A 20565-nucleotide genomic window follows, 5' to 3' on the forward strand; every position below is an offset into this window, starting at 1 on the left:
TTTTGCCAGCCAGCCGGCCTGCTCTCAGTCGAGCTCTGAGGGCTGAGGGGAGGACATTCACTCGTTCACTTGCTCACTCAGTGTATGAGACACCCACCAAGTTTGTGGGTCTGGTGTGAGCGGGGGTGCTGGCCAGCCTGGGCGCTGCGTGTGCCCAGCTAACTTACTTCAGTCACCTCAGCCAGGTGGGCCCCACGATCAAGGTAACGGGGGGAAGTAAGGAAGAAAAGGGACAGCAAGCAGCTGGGACAGGAAACCAGTTCAACAACAGTGTTCCCTCACCGTCAAGCACCAACCACAAAACAGCGGGCGGCACACGCTCCAGCTACATCCCAGGCCCGGGCCCAGCCACTTCCCATGGAATTGTGGGTAATCTTCCCAAGCACCTAAGAGGCTGTGGAGTGGACACCAGGATCAGCCCCCCCGCCCCCCCCCCCGCCCCTTCTTTGGGACCTGGACCCTCCTCATGCACGTGAGCCAGTGTCTGAGGCCTTATTTGTCCTGAGTGGCCCTGCTCTCGGGGCATATGTGATGGAATTAGGAGTGGGCACATGACCCAAGCTGGGTCAATCAGATGGTCCTTGAGGATTTGGAATGGGGATGTCATATCAACCGAGGCTTACAGGAATCAGTTCTAGAAGGAGGAAGAGAGAGAGCAGGAGAGAAGGCTGAAAGGAGGGGGAGAGAGAGGATGATTAATCCGACAAGTATGCTGAGGGCAGTGGAGGGGTTGTGGGTGTTCCAGTCTGGCTGCATTCCACGCTGGGTTCCCCAGACTTGCCTGCATCTTTAGAATGTGCTCTGGTTTTGCCTGTGCTGGCTTGAGTCCATTTCCGTCACTTTCATTCAGGGAGTCTTAAGTAGACAGTTTCATGACAGCAAGGACCAAATCTTGTTCACCAGAGTGTCCCTGGGACTTGGCTTATAAAAAGTCCTCTGTAAATATCTGTGGGTTTTTTTAATGATCAGTAGAAGTTCAGAGACGTTAACTGATATGGATTCATCCCACACTAACTAACAGCTGAGATTTGAACGGAGTCTTCTAGGGCCAGAGCATGTGCTTTTCCTACTATACCTTTTACACACTGTGGTTGTTATATTAAAATCTAAGGCAGTCTGAGCTGGAGTGGATGTAAAGGATGAGGAAGTCTGACCTCTTTTTTTTTTTTTCTTTTTCTTTTTTATAGATGGGAAACGGGGGCCTGGAGGGAAGTGGCAGAAATATCTTGATGCCCATGCAACCTCCTAACCCAGTTAGTCATCGTGTGTGTGTGTGTGTGTGAGGAGCAGGGGGGGGGGGGGAGAGCGCTGATCGTTGGATGCTATAGTTTTAAACCCGTTGGAGAGCAGTAGCTGCTGCGCCCCCCCCCCTACCCCCCCACTCTCTCTAAGCCCCTTTCTTGAAGACCCTGGACCTCCCATTACCCACAAACAAAGGTGGTGCTGAGCCCAGCAGGAGTCTGGAGGCCCATGGTCAGCGCTGGTGCTGCTCTGCCTGTGACATGCTTTGAATATCAGTCCCACGCCTATCTCACGTGATCTGATCTGATCACTGTCTCCTCATTGAAGAAAGCCTCCCAGTGCAGCTGGAATGCCGCTGGTCTGTGCTGGTTCATGTGCCCATTCATCAGTTCATTCGCCAGTGTTCACCGAGGGCCCCTCTGGGCCAGGCTTCCAGTCCCTGAGCGCTTGCCCCCACTACCTCAAAGGCAGGTGGCATCCTCAGCTTCCAGGCTTGGTGCCCCTGAAGGTCTTAATCTGGTGGCTCTGGCAGGCAGCTGAGAGCAAATGCCATGGCCATGGATATGGGCAGGGCTGCAGTTCTCGGAGGAGAAATGAGGAATCGAAGGTGCCTTAGGACTCCTAATGCCAGGGCCCCTCCTTGGTACTGGATGGGGCAGGGGCTCTTTATGCCTCACACCAGACTAAGCAGCAGGTTTCTTACCCATTTTACAGAATGGAGGAACCTGAGATTCCATATCGCCAAGCAATTTTCACAAGGAGACATCACTAAGCATTAATGGAACTGGGATTTGCACCTTCATGTGGCATTTGGTCAACATAGGTTGAACGAATGATCTTCCTGGCTCCAAAGTCCATGTCCTTTGTACTACAACTGAGAGAGAATGATGTGAATGCCATCCCTCACCCAACAATAACCCTTACATAGGACTGACTGTGTGCTAAGCACTGTCCCACGCACTCTATATATCTTGACTCGTTTAAATTTCCTTTGGCAGATGCAGAACCCACGGCACAGAGAGACTGTCACCTCCTGCATGGCCCCTGGTGGGGCCAGTGTTCAATCCAGCAGGCTGTTCGAAAGACCCTGTCTTGAAGCTTCTGGTCCTGGCACCGGGTTCTGCCACTTGATGGTGACCCTTGGACAAGCACGTGCTGATCCCCCAGAACAGGTTTGTTTGCATTTCTCTCATTTCTGATGGAGTTATGTACCTTTTTGTGTTTTGATTTACCATCTGTCCTTCCTGTGTAAACTGTCTGTTCATCTCTCTTGCTGTTTCCAGAGTGGAATCTGGGCACTGATTTTAGCTTTTTGTGAAAAAGCAAAAATTAATATATTTTAGATGTATCAGTGGCTTATGTTTTCCAGGCTGTTATTTTCCTCTTGTGACTGTCCTATATTTTATTCAACAAAAGGTTCGTGTTCTTTACTTTGAAAATCTAATCTTTATTGTCTCTGGTGATGGATTCTTTTCCAATGTGATAAATGTGGAATTGTACTTTGCCTTTTTTTTATGGTTGTTTTTTTTTTTTTCCAGACATGCATAAAAGTCTCATCTGCAATTTATTGCAGAAAATAATATAAGTGCACCTCTTCTCTGTATTACTTATAGTTCACTCCGAGACATTTATGATGTAATTACTTTCCAAATTGTGAGATTATTTCCAGTTTTACTTTATATTGAATTAATTTGAGATCATGTCGTCTCTTCTACAGATCTTTTTCCCTCCCATTGCTACCATATGGTTTGGATAATTGTCACTTTGTAATATGTTATGAAATCTGGTCGGTTAAATTTACCATCACACCCTTTAAAAAGAAGCTTAGTCTTTTTAACCATTTAATTCATTTTCCAAGCTCTTATAAAGTACTAGAGGCCTGGTGCATGAAAAATTCATGCACCAGAGAGGGGGTCCCTCAGCCCAGCCTGCCCCCTCTCACAGTCCAGGAGCCCTCAGGGGTGGGAGGCGACCCAGTGATCAGGAGAAGGCAATGCCCTCATCACACCTCTGGGGCTGCCACTGCTAGCAGCACAGCTTCTGTTGGCCCTGGTTACCTGAGCCTCTGGTGGCCCTGGGCAGCTGGGGACCTGGGGGGACTGGGAGCCGCCATCCTGTGGTTGTAGGTGCTGCCATCTTTGAGGGTGTGGCTATTAATTAGCATAGCCCCTCATTGGCTGTGGGTGCTGCCATCTTTGTGAGGGTGTGGTGGTCAATTAGCAACTTCCTCTTTATTAGATTGGATCCCTAGGGAACCTTAATAGATAGTCCATTCAATCTATACAGAAACTCAAAGAAAATTGTTGCCTTTGCTATTTTTAATTCCTTCATTTCTCCCAGAAGGGTTCTATAACTTTCTTTGAAGAACTCCTATGTCTTTAAGTAAAATAATATCCAAGTCTTGAATGGTTGGTATTAAATGAAGGTAACAACCTTTCTCATGTGTTTTCTATCTATGTAGAAAGGACATCTGTGTTAGAATGGGAGCTCTTGGCTCATGGGGAGATCTCAGTGACTTGAAAACTGGGCACTCACCTTGGAGGATGTCAGGTACCTGGATAGCTGCAGGCAGTGGGAAGAAGGGCCCCTGGGGGGGGGGGGGGGGAGATGAGGCTTGGGGTGGGTAAATCCTTGGGGCCTGCAAGACATAAACACCCAGTGGGGGTGAAACCACAAGAATGGGCATGGCCTGCCACAGAAGGTCCACGTGGAGAGTGGGGATGGATGAGGAGGAGGGCTGTTTGGTTCACGCCTTACATGTAGTCTCTTGACATTAGCTCCAAATGAGATTATTTACACAGTCAGTGGGTCCTTTGGTGAAGCCATTGGCTAAGGTATGACATCCTTAGAATCCCTGGTATGCTCCTACCCCAAAACCTCTCCAGTATCTGAAAGCCTGCTTTAGGAGTGGGCGGGAGTCTGCCACTTCTGTTGAATGCCTACTGTGCATGCCAAACCCTGTGCTTGGAGCTCTATCCTTGCTAATGTGTTTAATCTTCACTACAGGAGGATGAGTGCCTGAGGAGATAAATATCAGTGCATCCATTTTGAGATGAGGAAACTACGACTGCAAAAGATGAAAGATGAAACCCAAAGAACTAGCAAGTTTTAGATCTTACAAGTGAACTCTGTGTTGCCTTCAAAGCCCATATTTTTCCCATTCGCCACTATGTTTTTTCATAGGGCAGGATCTCAACGAGTGGCTTTGTCACTTGGGAAGGAGTAAGACATGAATGAATCCCGAGACTTGGTCAGGTCATCCACCCATTTTCTCATTCATTCACTTATTTGTCCAACAAGCATTTGTCAGATGTCAGTTATGTGTTCCACTTCTCTCAGGGTGAAATAATTCACTCCAAGGCTTCAACCACAAACATGTTAAAGATTCGGACATCAATCCTTCTGGCCAAAACAGCAGGGTCCTTTTTTCCTTTTCTTTTTTTAAATTGTTTTTACATTGATTTCAGAGAGGAAGGGAGCGGGAGAGACCGAAACATCAATGCTGAGAGAATCATTGATCTGCCTCCTGCAGGCCCCACAATAGGGATCAATCTCACAATCTGGGAATGTGCCCTGACTGGGAATTGAACCTGTGACCTCCTAGTTCATAGGTCAATGCCAACCACTGAGCCAAGCCAACCGGGTGGCAGGATTCTTTCCTAAGGAAAGTTGGGTTTCTTTCCTAAACTCCCCACTTCCTGTTGGTAAATTGAACAGGATGCCTCATGTCTCAACATGTCAGAATGGAACAGGCCATTTCTCCTTCATCTCCCAAACTTGTTCTGTGTTTTTTATCACTGAATGATTCCCACATCTAGCCTCCCTCTTGTTCATTCCTTCCAATTTCTCACCAAAGATTACTGATTTTCTTTAGAAACATAGTGAATCTGTGCCTTCCTCTCTGCCTCAATAACCACTCCCTGGAGCTGAATCCTGCCCATTCCCTGAGTCTGATCCTTGGCTGCTTTCCTCTGGCATCCATTGTGTATCTCAGGTGGGCCTTCCTGAGTCATGACTCTTGACACCTTCCTAGACTGAAAAATGCAAATCCATTTGTTGTTGTTAATCCTCACCCAAGAATGTTTTTCCAGGGATGTTTAGAGAGCGTGGAAGGGAGAGGAAGAGACAGAGAAAGAGAAACATCGATGGCACATTAATTGGCTGCCTCCTGCACATGCTGTGACGGGGCCGGGGATCAAGCCTACAACCAAGGCATGTGCCCTTGACTGGAATTGAACTGAGTCCCTTCAATTCTCGGGCCAAGGCTCTATCTATTGAGCCAAACCGGCTAGAGCTATGCAAATCCATTTTTGGTGCAAAGCCTCCAAACTGGACTTTTAAGCCCCTACTAAGGAAAGCTGGCCCAAAGACAAATGGCTGATTGGTCAGCAACATGAGACAGGGTTTGGTGTAAAAGAGCATGTTAGGTCAAGCAGATTCTCCTGAGAGAATGTGGGCACAGAAATACTGAGAATGAGGGAGTTAGCGATGGAATTTGAGTCTGAAAAGTCATGACGCAGGGTTGGGGCTGGAGAAGCCACTTGCCGGGATCTTGTGCAATGCAGAGCATGCAGAAGAGGAAGCTGGCGAGTACAGAGAGGAGGATGGAGCTAATAGAGCCCAGGAGCCATGGAAAGGAAGCTGTGCATCATCAATAGGATTCTTTCAATGGAAGGCATTTATCTTTAAGGAAGAACTCTCCACTTGGCCCTTATTTTCTTGTTTTGCTTTAGACCAGTAAATATCACAGTGGGATTTGGGGGTTTCCCAGCCTGGCTCACATCAAACAGACCCTCTTGGAAACTGGGGGCTTGAGAGAGGCGGCAGGAGTCCTGCGGGACTAGAGACACAGCCTCAGATCTTCCCTCTGGGAACATGAGACAATAGCAACGGCCTGCTCTTTTCTACGGAAGTGTCACCCCAGGGAGTGAGGCATGGATGCTCCACTCCAGTATTTAGACTTTGGAGCTGCGGGAGTCAGCGATGTTTGTTATTCTGACGGCTGGTGTTTGGAGAAGCGCATTGTCTCTGCCACCAGTTGTTCCATTGTCTGGAGGCCCCGCCAGCATGAGGTCACAGGGCTGGTCCAGCACCCACTCTTTCCCAGAAGGCCCAGCAGGCGTGGGGCCCATCTGATTTCCTGAGGGAAGTTGGTTCCAGGCATGGGTGGCCAGAACACTGAGCCTGTGGGCACAGCCATGTCAATGTGTACGGAAGTTCACCTGCGTGGGCTCTGGACTCAGACCTCCTGGGTTTGTAAACTGGCTCCACCACTTACCAGCTGTGTGTCCTTGAGTGAGTCACCTAAGCTCTCTGTGCCTCCTCGTTTGTAAAATAAGGATAATAATTGTACATGCTTCATAGAGTCTCTTTCACGATTAGAGGAATGCATTAGGTTGACGTATATAAAATTGTCACTCCTGTTAGCAAAAAAATTGTTTATCCTAATATAGTGGCCGGCAAACTCATTAGTCAACAGAGCTAAATATCAACAGTACAGCAATTGAAATTTCTTTTGAGAGCCAAAAACCGACTTCTGCGCATGGGCCACGAAGTTTCAATCACACTGTGCGTGCTCGCCTACACATGGTATTTTGTGGAAGAGCCGCACTCAGTGGGCCAAAGAGCCGCATGTGGCTCGTGAGCCGCGGTTTGCTGACCACTGTCCTAATACAATTTTGACTAGCACATAGTAGTAAGTACTTAATAGATGGTAACTAAAAATGTACAAAATTATATTAACATTTATTATTATTATTGTTGTTGTTGTTGTTGTTGTTATTTCAGCCCTTTTCTGACAGTGAGTACAGCTGTTTTTGACCAGGCTCTGCCCGGACTGGTGGGAAGGGCATGGGGTACCGATGTCCACTCCTGTGCTACCGGCACCAGGAGACTTTGGGGTCCCCAAGGCTAGGTCTAGATCTGCCACTATCAGCATCACACTTCGCCTCCAAGCTTCTTACTCTGACAAAATTCATGATTTGGACAAACTCGTAAAAACCTCTTCTAGCTTTGATGACCTGGTTCTAAGTGTTCTCAGACCATAGCAATCTCTCCGTTTTATTTCTGATTTACCTCAATAGCTTGTGACAACAAACTAAGGCTATAGTTCCTCTTGTTGCCCAGATTATAGCTTAGGCCACATCCAGCTTTATCGTAAGAAATGTAGGATTTTTCACTTTACCTTCCTAAGTAATATTGATAACAACTGCCATTTACTTATCATAGTCTGTCTATAGGGCATTGCTCTAAGTGCTTAACGTGTTAAATCCTTTAACCCTCACAACTCTGTAAAGTATGTCCTATGATCCTCATGTTACCATTGAAGAGACTGAGGGAAAAGCATTCTGCCCAAGGCCCCATAGCCAATATGCGGCAGCACTGGGATTTAAACCAGCGCCCATGTTCTTGGCTACAAACTCTACTCTCTTGGTGGTCCTTGGGAATTCTTACCTGTACCACACAATAAAGAAAAGCCTAGGACCAGATGGCTTTACTGGTGAATTGTACCAAACATTTAAAAAAGAATTCATGCCAGTCCTCAAACTCTTCTAAAAAATAAAAAATGAGGGAACACTTCAAAACTCACTTTGTGAGCTCAGCATTACCCTCCTACCAAAATCAGGTAAAGGCACTGCAAGGGAAAAAATTTCAGGCCAATATCCTGATTAACACAGGTGTAAAAATCCTTAACAAAGTATTAACAAACTGAATTTAACAACACAATAAAAAGATCATACACCATAATCAAGTAGGATTATCCCTGGGATGCAAGGAAGGTTTAACATATACAAATTAATAAATGTGAAACTACATTAACAGAATAAAAGATAAAATTAGCCCTAGCTGGTTTGGCTTAGTGGCTAGAGGGTTGGCCTGTAGACTGAAGGGTCCCAGATTCGATTCCGGTCAAGGGCACATGCCTGGGTTGTGGGCTCGATCCCTAGTAGGGGGCTTGCAAGAGGCAGCCAGTCAATGATTCTCACTCATCATTGATGTTTCTCTCTCACCCTTCCCTTCCTCTCTGAAATCAATAAAAATATATTTTAAAAAAATTATATTATTACCTTTATGGTTACAGAAAAAGCATGTGATGAAATTCAACATTCTTTCATGATAAAAACTGATAGAAGGAATGTACTTCCAAATAATAAAGGCCATATATGACAAGCCCATAGCTAACAGCATACTCAGTGGTGAAACTCTGAAAGCTTTTCCTCTAGGAACAGGAGCAAGATAAAGTTGCCCACTCTCACCACTTCTATTCAACATAGTATTACCAAACATCCTATCCAGAATAGTTAGGCAAGAAAGAGAAATAAAAGACATCCAAATTGGAAAGCAAGAGGTAAACTTTTCTATGCATATAACATAATCTTATATATAGAAAACTCTATAGACTCCACCAAAAACTATTAGAACTAAAAACAAATTCAGTAAAGTTGCAGGTACAAAATCAACTTATAAAAATCAGTTGTGTTTCTATACACTAACAACATACAACTCAAAAAAAATTAAGACAACAATCCCATTTATAATAACATCAAAAAATAAAATCTCTAGAAATAAATTTAACCATGGAGGTGAAAGATCGGTACGCTAAAGACTATAGAACATTGATGAAAAAAATTTAAGAAGATAAAAATAAATGGAAACTATCCCATGTTTATAGATTAGAAAAATTAATATTATTAAAATGTCCATGCCACCCTAAGCACTCTATAGATTCAATGTAATCCCTATAAAAATTCCAATGGTATATTTCACAGAAATGAGTTTTTAAAAATTCTAAAATTCATATGGATCCGCAAAAGACCATGAATAGCCAAAGCAATGTTGAGCAAAGAAACTAAAGTTGATTTCAAAATAGACCACCATTTAATTTCAAAATATTATACAAAGCTATAGTAATCAAAAGAGTATGGTACAGGCATAAAAACAGATGTGATGACTGATGAAACAGAATAGAAAATCCAGAAATAAATCCATGCCTTATGGCCAATTGGTCTTTGACAAATGTGCCAAGACACACAATAGGGAAAAGACAGATTCTACAATAAATAGTATTGGGAAACCAGTTATCCCTGCGCAGAAGAATCAAATAGGAGCCTTATCTTGTGCCATATACAAAAACCAACTCAAAATGGATCAAAGACTTAAATGTAAGGCCTGGAACTGTAAAACTACTAGAAGAAAACATAGGGAAAAAGCTTCTTGATACTGGTATGAGCAATGACTTTTTTTTTTTTTTAATATTACCCCAAAAGCATAGGCAACAAAAACAAAAATAGACAAATGGGATTGCATCAAACTAAAAAATTTTGGTACAGCCAAGGAAACAAGAGAGAGAGAGAGAGAGAGAGAGAGAGAGAGAGAGAGAGAGAGAGAGAGAGAAGTAATAGAATGGGAGAAAATTTTAACCAAAGTGTACACAGTAGTTGCAGTTATGTAGGATACAAACCATATATCTGATAATGGGTTAATATACAAAATATACAAGGAACTTAAAAACTCAATAGCAAGAAAATAAAGAACCAAGTTAACAAATGGGCAAAGGACCTAAATATTTCTCAGAAAAAGGCATACAAATGGCTCTAAAATTGTTATCTTAGAAGAAAAGATACTCAATATCACTAATCATGAGGGAAATGCTAACCAAAACCACTTTGAGGTATCACCTCAAACCTATTAGGATGGCTATTATCAACTAACCAACTAACTAAATAACTAACTAACTATTGATAAATAAATAAATAATAACAAATGTTGTCAAGGATCTAGAGAAAAGGGAATCTGTGTACACTGTTAGTGGAACTGTAAATTGGTACAGCCATTATGGAAAACAGTCTGGCTGTTCCTCAAAAAATTAAAAATAGAGCTGCCATATGATCCAGCAGTCTTAGTTCTGGGTAAATATTAAAAAAATAAAATCAGTATGTGGAAAAGATGTCTGCACTCCCATGTTCAATGTAGCATTATTCACAATAGACAACCCAAGTGTCTGTTGATGGATGATTGAATAAAGAAGTTATGATATAACACAAAACAAAATTATTCAAGGAAAGAAGGAAATCTTGTCATTTTCAACGACATGGATGAACCTGAAGGACATTATGCTAAGTGAAATGAGCTAGGCACAGAAAAGACAAGTACTGCATAATTTCACTTACATATGGAATCTAAAAAACCTAACTCATAGGAGCAGAGAGCAGAAGGTGGTTATCAGGGACAAGATATTGGTCTAAGGGCACACAGTTGCAGTTATGTATTATAGGATGAGTCAGTCTAGAGGTCTAATGAAGAGCATGATGCCTCTAGCTAATATACCGTAGTAAATTCTGGAAATTTACTTGAAGAGTAGATTTCTGGTTTCTCACCACACACCAGAAAATGGGAACTATGTGAGACGATGTGTTAACTAGCTTGACTATTAATCACTTCACTATGTACATCAAATCATTATGTTGCACACCAAAAATATACACAATTGTATTTTTAAAATAAAAAAAACTGCTCACGGTGAAGTAGAAAAAAAGTTGAACACACACCTACCATATAGTCTAGCCAGGTATTTGCCTAAGGGAAACAAAAGCTTAAGTCCACACAAAGACATGTACATGAATGTCCATAAAATATTATAAACACAGGGTATGATTGACATAGAAATTATTTCATAAGTGGTTAAGAAGGTCATTCTAAAATAACATTAGGTATTTGAGAACTCACTGTGCAGTGAATCAAATGTAACTAGCTGTGCTTTAATGGACCCTTAGCTTTAGCTTAACATGACTGTGGTATTCAATCTAAGATTGTTAGATGAAACTCACAGATTACACTAAAGTATTATTTTAGTAAAATCAATAAAACTGCTCTAAGAGAAATAAAAATGAAATGGAAAATTCATCATGATCCACTTTTTTTTTGACAAATCAGCTCACTTATTTTTCCTTGTTCCCATCTGGTACTTGTCTGCATGCATAAAACATTTTTGCATAGTTGTAAAATTCCAATTTTGTATTCAGCTTTGAAAAACAATTGTAATGTGGTAAACGGTTTTCCATATTGCTACTTAGTTTTCAGAAGTTTTTTTTTGTTGTTGTTTTGTTTTGTTTTGTTTTTTTTACTTTTGAGAGAAAGGAAGAGAGAGAAAAACATCAATGTGACAGAAACACTGATTGAGGATCCAACCTGAAAACCGGTATGTGCCCTGACCAGAAATCAACCCACAACCTTTCAACGGACAGGACAGTGCTCCAACCAACTGTGCTACACTGGCCAGAACCTCACAATTGTTTTTAATTTCCATGTTCTTTACTTTGTGGATCTACCACTCTAACATTTTCCCTACTGCTAGACACCTATAGGTTTTAGAAATATTTTAGTTAAAAAAATGTTTTTGTTAGTATGTTCATGTATAAACCATTTTCTTCCTTTTGGATTACTTCCTTGGAGTGGAATTATAGGTCACATTATATGAGCATGCATATAGCTCTCAAAATATATTGTTAAATGGATTTCCATCTATTCATTCACCACATATTTATTGAGCCCTTTCTTCCTGCCAGACCCTGATTAAGTGTTGGGGTTACAATGGTCTACTTTCATAGGCCCTACTGTCTAGTCAGGGAGACAGACTCAATCAGGTCATCACACAAATGGATAAAATTGCAACCATCCTAAGCATTGCTAAGGAATGAGAGACGTGGAACTATAAAAGTGTGTCATGGTGGAACTTTGCCTGGTGTTTAAATGGAAGGCTTTCTTAAGGAAAAAGTGATTGAGCTGGGGACCACAGGATAACCAAGAGCTAATTAGACTGAGGAGGAGGAAAGAACAACATTCTAGACAGAGGGAGCAGCGTGTACAAATGCCTTTGGCAGAGATGAGAAGACTGCGGTGCTGAAGCTCAAAGAGCTGGGGAAGCCTGGGGCAAAACCAGGCAGGGCCCGTGGGCTGTGAAAAGGGCGTGTCTTTCCTGAGAGAGCAGTGAGACCCTCCTGACCTGGATGTGTGCTTTGCACACTCACTCTGACTGCAGTCACTAGGAGCAGGGAGTCTGAGGGTGTGCGGAAGAATGGTGGGCAGCAGCTGCAGTGCTCAAAGTGAAAGAGGACAGCTGCTTGGATGACAAGAGGAGGGGCAGACACAGAGATGTGAACACACATAGGATATAGTAAGGAGGAGGTAAAATTGACAAGACAGATTTAATTTCAGAAGTGTTGGGGAAGAGAAAGGAGAAGGGCATATAAAGGAATAGGAGGAATGGTGGTGCCATTCACAGATACAGGGGACAGTGGAAGAAGACCAGGATTGGGGGCGGGAGGGGGGGGGCTGTTTTTTTGTAAGAAGTTCAAGGTGTCTGAGATAGGCAAGGGGAGCTGTCACGGGGACAGTGAAACTATGGGTCTGAAACTCAGAGCAGAGTTTGGGTCAGAGCCATGAACTGATGAGCCACGAACTGATGAGTCATGACAACTAAAGCCACAGGCATAGGTGGGTTTGCCTGAGGGGAAAGGGGAAGAATGGCCATAGTCTAAACCAGGTGAGTGAGGAACTCCCACTGGCAGGTGGAAAAGATAGCTGGTCGAGGAGCTGAGAGAAATACAAAGGACAACCTTGTCACAGAAGCCCAGGGCAGGGTTCCAGGAAGGGGAGAGTGGTCACCAGCACATGGATTTACAGCAATGGTGGCTTTGGTGAGACCTGTAATGATGGGGAGAGAAACAGAGTGAAGAAATGAATGAGAAATGAGGACACGAGGATGGCGTGTCTGTACAGCCCTTTCCAGAGCGTGGCTGAGATGGGAAGTGGAAGGGCAGCTGGGGAAGATGGGCTGAGGGCTTAAGGGAGGAGTTTTTGTTTTCGTTTTCTTTTTCCAGAAAGGAAGTCTTGTACGTTAAATGCTAATGGGAAAGCTTGGGTCAAGAGCATGTGGGTGAAAGTCAAGAGAAAAGTGACAGTGGATAGCAAGCTCTCTGAGCAGGTGGGCGGGGGTGAGTCTGAAACACCAGTAAAGGACTGGCTTTTGGTGGAAGGAGTACCTCCTCTCCTGGAGCAGAGCTCTATGGATTCACTGAGGACTCAGGGGAGCTTAGAACGGGGTTTCATGCTCTGCTGTTGCTTAATATGTTGCTTGAAATGCTTAATAATTGTTGAACAAGAGACCCCACACTTTCAGTTTGCGCTGAGCCCTGCAGATCCTGGAGCCCGGTCCTGCCTTCACCAACGTCAGAGCGGTTCCTTCCCCACAGACCTCTCCAAAACTGGCTGTGGTCACCTACACCTTCGTGTTATGGCTGCTGGTTTAACAGGTGGAAATGTGCACCTCGGTTGTTTTACTTGGCGTTTCTTTGAGTCCTGGCCAGGTTGACTGTGTTTCCTCACATCCGTGTACTCACCATACTTCCTTTTGTGTGGACTGCTGTGTTCTTTGCCCGTTTATGATGTTTTCAAATGCCCAAACCCGTTTCCCCTGTGGGAATGAATCACAGACCTGTTGAAACGCACGGAGTGTTTTCTACAGAACAGTATTTGAGGAGGGCGTTGGAGGAGAGAAGGCCCAGGCGGGGGTACCCTCGGAAGCAAAGGTCCTTCGTCTTGAGAGAGTCCCACCAGTACACGTGCATGGCAGCCTTTCAACCAGCACCTTCATTTCTGGGTGCCTTGGTAACCCTCTCTAGCAACGCAGGAGCTTCCCGCTTGGTGCTTTGCCCAGAATCCTTCCTCTCCTGGAGCAGAGTTCCTGACTTCCCCATAACCAGACTCTCAGCATTCTAATCACGTTGGCATATTCAAATGTTCACATATATCACATTTTATTGTAATTATTGGTTTCACATCTGCTTCCCCTTCTGGGCCATGAGCTCTCACTCTCTCTTCATCCTCGCTGCCTCACCTAGTGTCCGCACATGCACAGGGCTTGACCTCAGTTGACAAGCAAATTAAATCAACTTTGAGTGATTTGTATATGGAGCTCTCCGGACCACCTGCTTCTCCTCCTGCATAATTCTGTGACCCTGGTCCACATCTGGGACACCAACTTTAAGGCTGAAGGTCTCCGAGAGCAAGGCCCCCAGGGAGCAAGGGATCTGGGACATTGTCGTCAGATATTTGAAAGCTGTTGGTTCTTCATCGTGGTGGAGGGGCAAGTGGGTGGGACAAAGACTCACGTGTGCTCAAATCCAACTCGGCCACTAACTAGCTGTGTAATTAGAAGTGGCATGACTCCCAAGTTTCTGTATCTGTCAAAAGCGACCAACTTATTTAACAGGAGTTAGGGGATGAAATGAAGTGAACAGTGCACATTGCATGGCCCAGGTCCTGGTGTGTAGTAGGTGCTTCTTCATCTGGAGCTGCTTTAGAAAACTGCCTGGAGATGCCTCTAGTTAGCAATGGAACCAATGAGTGGAAGATACAAGAAGAAAAAAAGACTTCAGATTTAACTTTGCAGCAGACAGGGCTGGCCAGGGATGGTATGAGCTCTGTGCAAGAAAGTGAGCTCCCTGTCAGGGCGGATATGAACACAATAAAGATTTCAGGATCGTATTGCAAGTGGACTAGGTAATCTTTAGGGTCTCGTCCAACCTGAGGAGCTTGGATTCTGTGACTGAGAACGGGAAGCCCACTGTAGGAGACATCTATTGGATGCACCCCAAACACCCAATCTTCCTCTTCCTTTTCAAAAGGTGTCTGGTCTCCTTACCAAGCCCTTTGGTTCGTCTTACCCCCAGCCACAGAAACTGTCTTGGAAATAGGCATTTTAAGCTAAGAAGATACAGGAGAGTGTTTGCTTGAGGTTTGGGGAAAAAACTGTCATCCTGTCTCATCTATTGAAGCTATGAGAGAGAGAGAGAGAGAGAGAGAGAGAGAGAGAGAGAGAGAGAGAGAGAGAGAGAGAGAGAGAGATCAGTTTGTTGTTCTACTCATTCATGCATTCATTGGTTTATTCTTGCATGTGCCCTGACCAAGGATCGAACCCACAACCTTGATGTATGGGGAGGATGCATCAACTGAGCTTCCCAGCCAAGGCCCAATGAATTATTTTTGTTATTAACAACATTTGAGGCTAGTTTTCAGTTCCTCAGAACCTTTCTTACCCTGACAGATGTATCAAAAGCTGAAAGCTTTGATCTTGTTGGGATACAGATCTTGTTAGGAGAAAGCTCACTCTGCACTCTTCTCTTAGTCTGACTGCCCTACTCCGGAACTTCTGCATGGCTCCATCCTTTCTTGTGATGGTTAATTGTATGTGTCAACTTGTCTGGGCCATGTGGTGCCCAGATAATATGGTTAAACATTATTCTTCTGGGTGAGCGGTGTTTCCAGATGAGATTAGCGTTTGAATCAGTAGAATAAGTAAAGCAGATTGCCCTCCCCAAAGTGGGTGGCTCTCATCCAATCCACAGGAGGCCCGAACAAAACAGCAAGGCAAGGTGGGGGAGGATTCGCTCCGCTGTCTGTCTTTAAGCTGAATATCGGTCGTCTCAGGCCTCTGTCTTAGACTCAGAACGGGGCTTACACCATTGGCCTTCCTGGCTCTCAGGCTTTTGGACTTGCACTGGGGTGGGGAACGTCCGGCCTGCGGGCCCTGTAAGGCCTGCATATCCATTTGGCCCGGCCCTGCCAAGGCATTAGGGGTGCGTTAATGAAATGTTTGACCAAATACAGCAGGCTAATTTTTAAGGTGATAATTTTGTATGGACCTCGAAACATGTTATAAATATCCAAATGGCCCTCAGCAGAAAAAGGTTCCCCACCCCTGATAGGCTATCCTGGGTCTCCACCTTGCTGACTACACAATGTGAGATTTTTCAGCTTCCAAAACTTCATGAGCAGTATCTAGATGAATATATATATAGATGTAGATAGATATATAGATATAGATATAGATATAGATATAGATATAGAGATAGAGATAGAGATAGAGATAGAGATAGAGATAGAGATGATATAGATATAGATATATAGATATAGATATAGATATAGATATAGATATAGATATAGATATAGATATAGATATAGATATATAGATATAGATATAGATATAGATATATAGATCCTATTAGTTCTGTTTATCTGGAGAATCCAGACTAATAGACTTCTCTACTCAGACAAGCATCCCTGCAGGCACTCCCTAGCTAACTCTTTCCTTATTTTTAGAATGAGACCTTTACGAGAAGGGAGAAGTGCCGTTTTGTCTCCGGCTTCCTCTCCCTGCACCCGGCGCGGTCTGAGCCCGGGCCAGCTCCCTCCGAGAAGTCATTACCGGTCGGTGGGAGCGTGGCCTCAGCCCTGCACACAGACTGCCCAGTGTCTGCTTGGCTCCGGGGGCCGTGTGGAGCTGCCTCGGGACCGGCAGAAAATTGACCGGCTTGTTTTTCTTTGGGACCAGAAGAAACCAGCCCCTTTTCATTCTCAATGGCCAGGCTTGGAAGTGGAGTTTGCCAGGAGAGAGGGAGGGAGGAGAGAAGCAGCCCGTTTTGGGGGCAGGCTCTGGCCAGGGCATTAAAGAAGCGGCACTTTGCTGGAAATTGTGCTGCCTGGCCAAGACCAGGTGGAAAGATCAATTGGGGCTTTATGAATCAGTCCCTTCAGTTTTCTGGGTCTGCTTTTCCTCATCTGCAAAACAGGTGGGGCCCGGAGGCTGCAGAGCAGACAGCAGTCAGGGCCCAGGAAAATGACGTGGGGTCCCCGCTCCTGGGCCTTGGACTTGAGGCAGAGGCTGGGGGGCAGGAGGTGGGAACCAGTAGTGAAGCAGCCCCAACTGGGAGACCAGTGGCTCCTGCCTTCACGTCAGCTCCACTCAGAGATTGGGCTGGACAACCCTCCCCGGCCCCAGGACATCTCCCTTCACTTCCTGCCTGACTTTGCCTCCCTCTTCACCCTCAACTCCACTCCCACCCCACAGAGCTCGCATCTGGTATGTAGGCACCTCAGTCACAATGTCTGGATCCTCTCGGCTGCCGACTTCGATCCGCTCTCTCGCCTCTTCCACTTCAGTCCTCAGGTAGGACACCTCCGCTCTGGTGTACTCGTTAGGTATTGGCATGGAAAGTAGACCCAGACATACAATAATCATGAAGGGAGTTTGTATTATGCCTCGCCCACCAGTTCCGGGAGGTTCTAGATTGGGGTCCAGGTGTGCTAAGTGCGGGGGCATCCTTCTCCGTGTAGCCAGCCCGAGACTTTGGCTGGTTACAGTCTTGCCGTCTTTAAAGCGGCTTCCAAAACCACTGACCAGAGCGTGTGAAGGGTTTTTGCTGGCCAGGCGTGGAAGGAGCACACATCTATCGCTGAGTATCGATTAGAACCACATTGCCTGGTCTTGCCCAGCCACAGGCATGGAGTCCAGCTCTGAGCCCAGGAAGAGCGGGAATGGGCTGCCGAACAGCTCGCACCTCTCAGCATGTCCACTGCAGCCTGTGGCGTCCGGCAGCCTGGGCTCGTGGCCCACTCTGGCTCGGACACTGGGCTCTGTTTAGGGTTCCTGAAAGTCCTCTGACTGGGAATGGGAGTGGCTTGGGATCTGGAGAAATGCCATTTCTATCTCAGATGGCTGAAGTGGAAGAACGCGGAGCACTGAGTCAGGCAGGATGTGGTACCTTGGCCATCACCACCTTCACCAGTCACCACCATCAAGCACATGCCCTCCAGGCCTAAGGAATCTACTTTTCCACCGCGGAGGGAGGGCAGTGGTGAGGGTGATCTTGCTGGTAAGCTCACCAGAACCTCAGGAGGGGCTTCTCAGTCCCATGGCTCTGAGATGTCCCAGGATACATGTGTGTGTGTAGATGATCATCACAACAATGCAGATGTGGTGTTAACCCCATTTTACAGATGAGAAAACTGAGGCTAGCACTAAACAAATTTTCCTAGGTGTGAAGGGTAAGCCAGGGTTTGGAAACAGGTCCTCTGACTTCACATTCCATACTTCTCTCCCTGTACCGTGCTCTTTCCCTCCTCCTCTCTCTGTGTCCTTCCATCTTTCCTAATGACAGCTCCTCAGGAAGCCTCGTGCTCCTGTCTCAGAAGCCCCATTGTCCTCCCGCTGTGTCTCCGTTACGTCCGCCCTGTGGTAGGAGCTCAGTCCCCCACGAGCCTCTCGAAGGCAGAAACAATGTCAAAGTCACCCCTGAACCGCTCCCTCCTGAAGGAGCCCACAGATAGCCATCTATTCGGTGAATGAATGCTGCAGTCAGAGAATTCTTGAATCTGGTTAAATGGAAAATCTAAGCCGGCCATGAAAGGAAGATCAAAGGGCACTTTATAGCGAACGACACACTGGCTCCTGTATTTTTTCTTCACACCCTGTTCCCTGCTCTCCTCTGCTGGTTTTCCCAGGCGGGCTTCCATGGGGCTTGGCTCATTCTCTGGCTAGAGAATTTCCCAATATTTTGTTTATTATTAGTAGTAGCAGCGGTACTACCATTACTATGAATAGCTGCAATTTATAGGGCCTCTCAATGGTGCCGTCCCTGAGTGCAGGGCTGTGTCCTGTAGGCCCCAGCACAGGCTGGCCCGATGTAGACTTTCCATACGTGTCTTTCTTTTCTTTTCTTTTTTTTTTTTTTTAATGTATTGATTTTATTTAAGAGAGAGAGGGAGGGAGAGAGAAACATCGATGTGAGGGAGAACCATCCATTGGTTGCCTCCTACACGCACCCTGACCAGAGACCAAACCTGCCATCTGGTATGTGCCCTGACCAGTGACCTTCAGTGTATGGGATAACACGGAGCCACACCAGCCAGGCTTGCTCAATATGTGTTTCTTGGATAAATGAGATCCGTTTAGTGCTAGGCATTGGGAAAACTCTCTGGACACATTATTACTTTACAGATGAGAAAACTGAGGCTCAGTGAGGTTAAGTGATTTGCCTCACGTCACACAGACAGAGTGCCATGATCCGAGGTGTCAGTCAAGGACCTCCCTCCAACCCCAGGGTGCAACCTCTTGCTATTCAATCACACCACCTCCTGGTGCCCTTCGCCTTTTGCATCCCAGTCTCTCTCTCTCTCTCTCTCTCTCTCTCTCTCTCTCTCTCTCTCTCTCTCTCTCTCTTTCTTTCTCTCTCTCTCTCTCTCCCCTAACCTAATTACTCACTCAGGAAATACTCTGAGCATCTACTACATGGGTGGTACCATACAATTGGTTGAGCAGCGATTGTATGGGATGAACAGTGCAGACACAGGGTCTGTACTAATGGAGCTCATGATCCAGGGGTCAAGCCAGGTGTTAAATAAGCAAATGCCCAGTTGCATACCCACTTTAAAGCATGGTGAGTGCCATGAGAGGGAAAAGGAGCGTGCCAGGCGGACTTTCTTGGCTTAATTGGTCAGAGAAAGCCTCTCTGACGCTTGGACTTGGTGGATAAAATAAATTAAAATAACCAAGAGCGAGCTTAATGGGGAGGGGGTGTTCCAGGCAGTGGGAACAGTATTGGGATAGGCCCTGAGGCAGGACAGTAGTGGTGGGCACAGGGAGAAGGCCAGTGTGACAAGCCTGGCACAGAGGACTGTGGGTGAAGATGGGCTGTCAGTAGCGGGCAGCGGCAGGGCCGCTGGGTGGGGAGCCTGGATTTTATTCTGGGTTGCCATGGTGGACCACGGCAGAGTCTGTGCCTCGAATGGATTGGACAGAGACCAGAGTGGGAAGAGGAAGGAGGCTACTGCAAAAAGCCACGCAAAGAGAGCAAGTGGCCTGAACCGGGAGAGGCAGTGAAGGAGGAGAGGAAGGGACAGGTGGCGATGGAACCAGGAAGGCGCAGGTGGATTTGGCGGAGGCCTGAGGACTTCCCTGCACTTGGGGTTGGGCTGGATCTGGTCCACACGAACAGGAAGGCACTGAACGAGGTTTTCTAAGAACGCCTGGAACAGAGGCTCTGGGTTATCCCATCAAGTCGAGGCAGCTGACCAAGAGGTGCCCAAGGGCCCTCGGTGAGCGCGGTCCTGCCTGCGAGGGTCTGACTGTCACAGCGTGCGGACACACGGCACTGCGAGGGGCGAGGCCGCCTGGTCCCGTCAGAGGGACAGTCTGCCCGCAGCGCTGCCAGGGGCTCAGGATGAGCCAGTCCAGGATGAAGCACCGGAAGGGGGCATTTCCTCCTGGTCCAGGGGAAGGGGCAAAGTGACCATGTCCGGAAGCACGCCGCGCCTACGGTGGGTGGATCGGTGTTGAGGGACTGATGCTCAGCCCGGGTGGCACTGGCTAAGCAGGGTTAAGATGGTGCTCAGAGACCCAAGGCATTGGGAAGGCTTTCATGATTCATTTTGCAACTTGAGAAAGGTTTAGGGGTATTCTCCCCTCTGACTTCTTTCCCAGGAACT

The sequence above is a fragment of the Pipistrellus kuhlii genome, unplaced genomic scaffold (genome assembly GCF_014108245.1).
Source record: "Pipistrellus kuhlii isolate mPipKuh1 unplaced genomic scaffold, mPipKuh1.p scaffold_m20_p_1, whole genome shotgun sequence".
NCBI classification, from domain to species: domain Eukaryota; kingdom Metazoa; phylum Chordata; class Mammalia; order Chiroptera; family Vespertilionidae; genus Pipistrellus; species Pipistrellus kuhlii.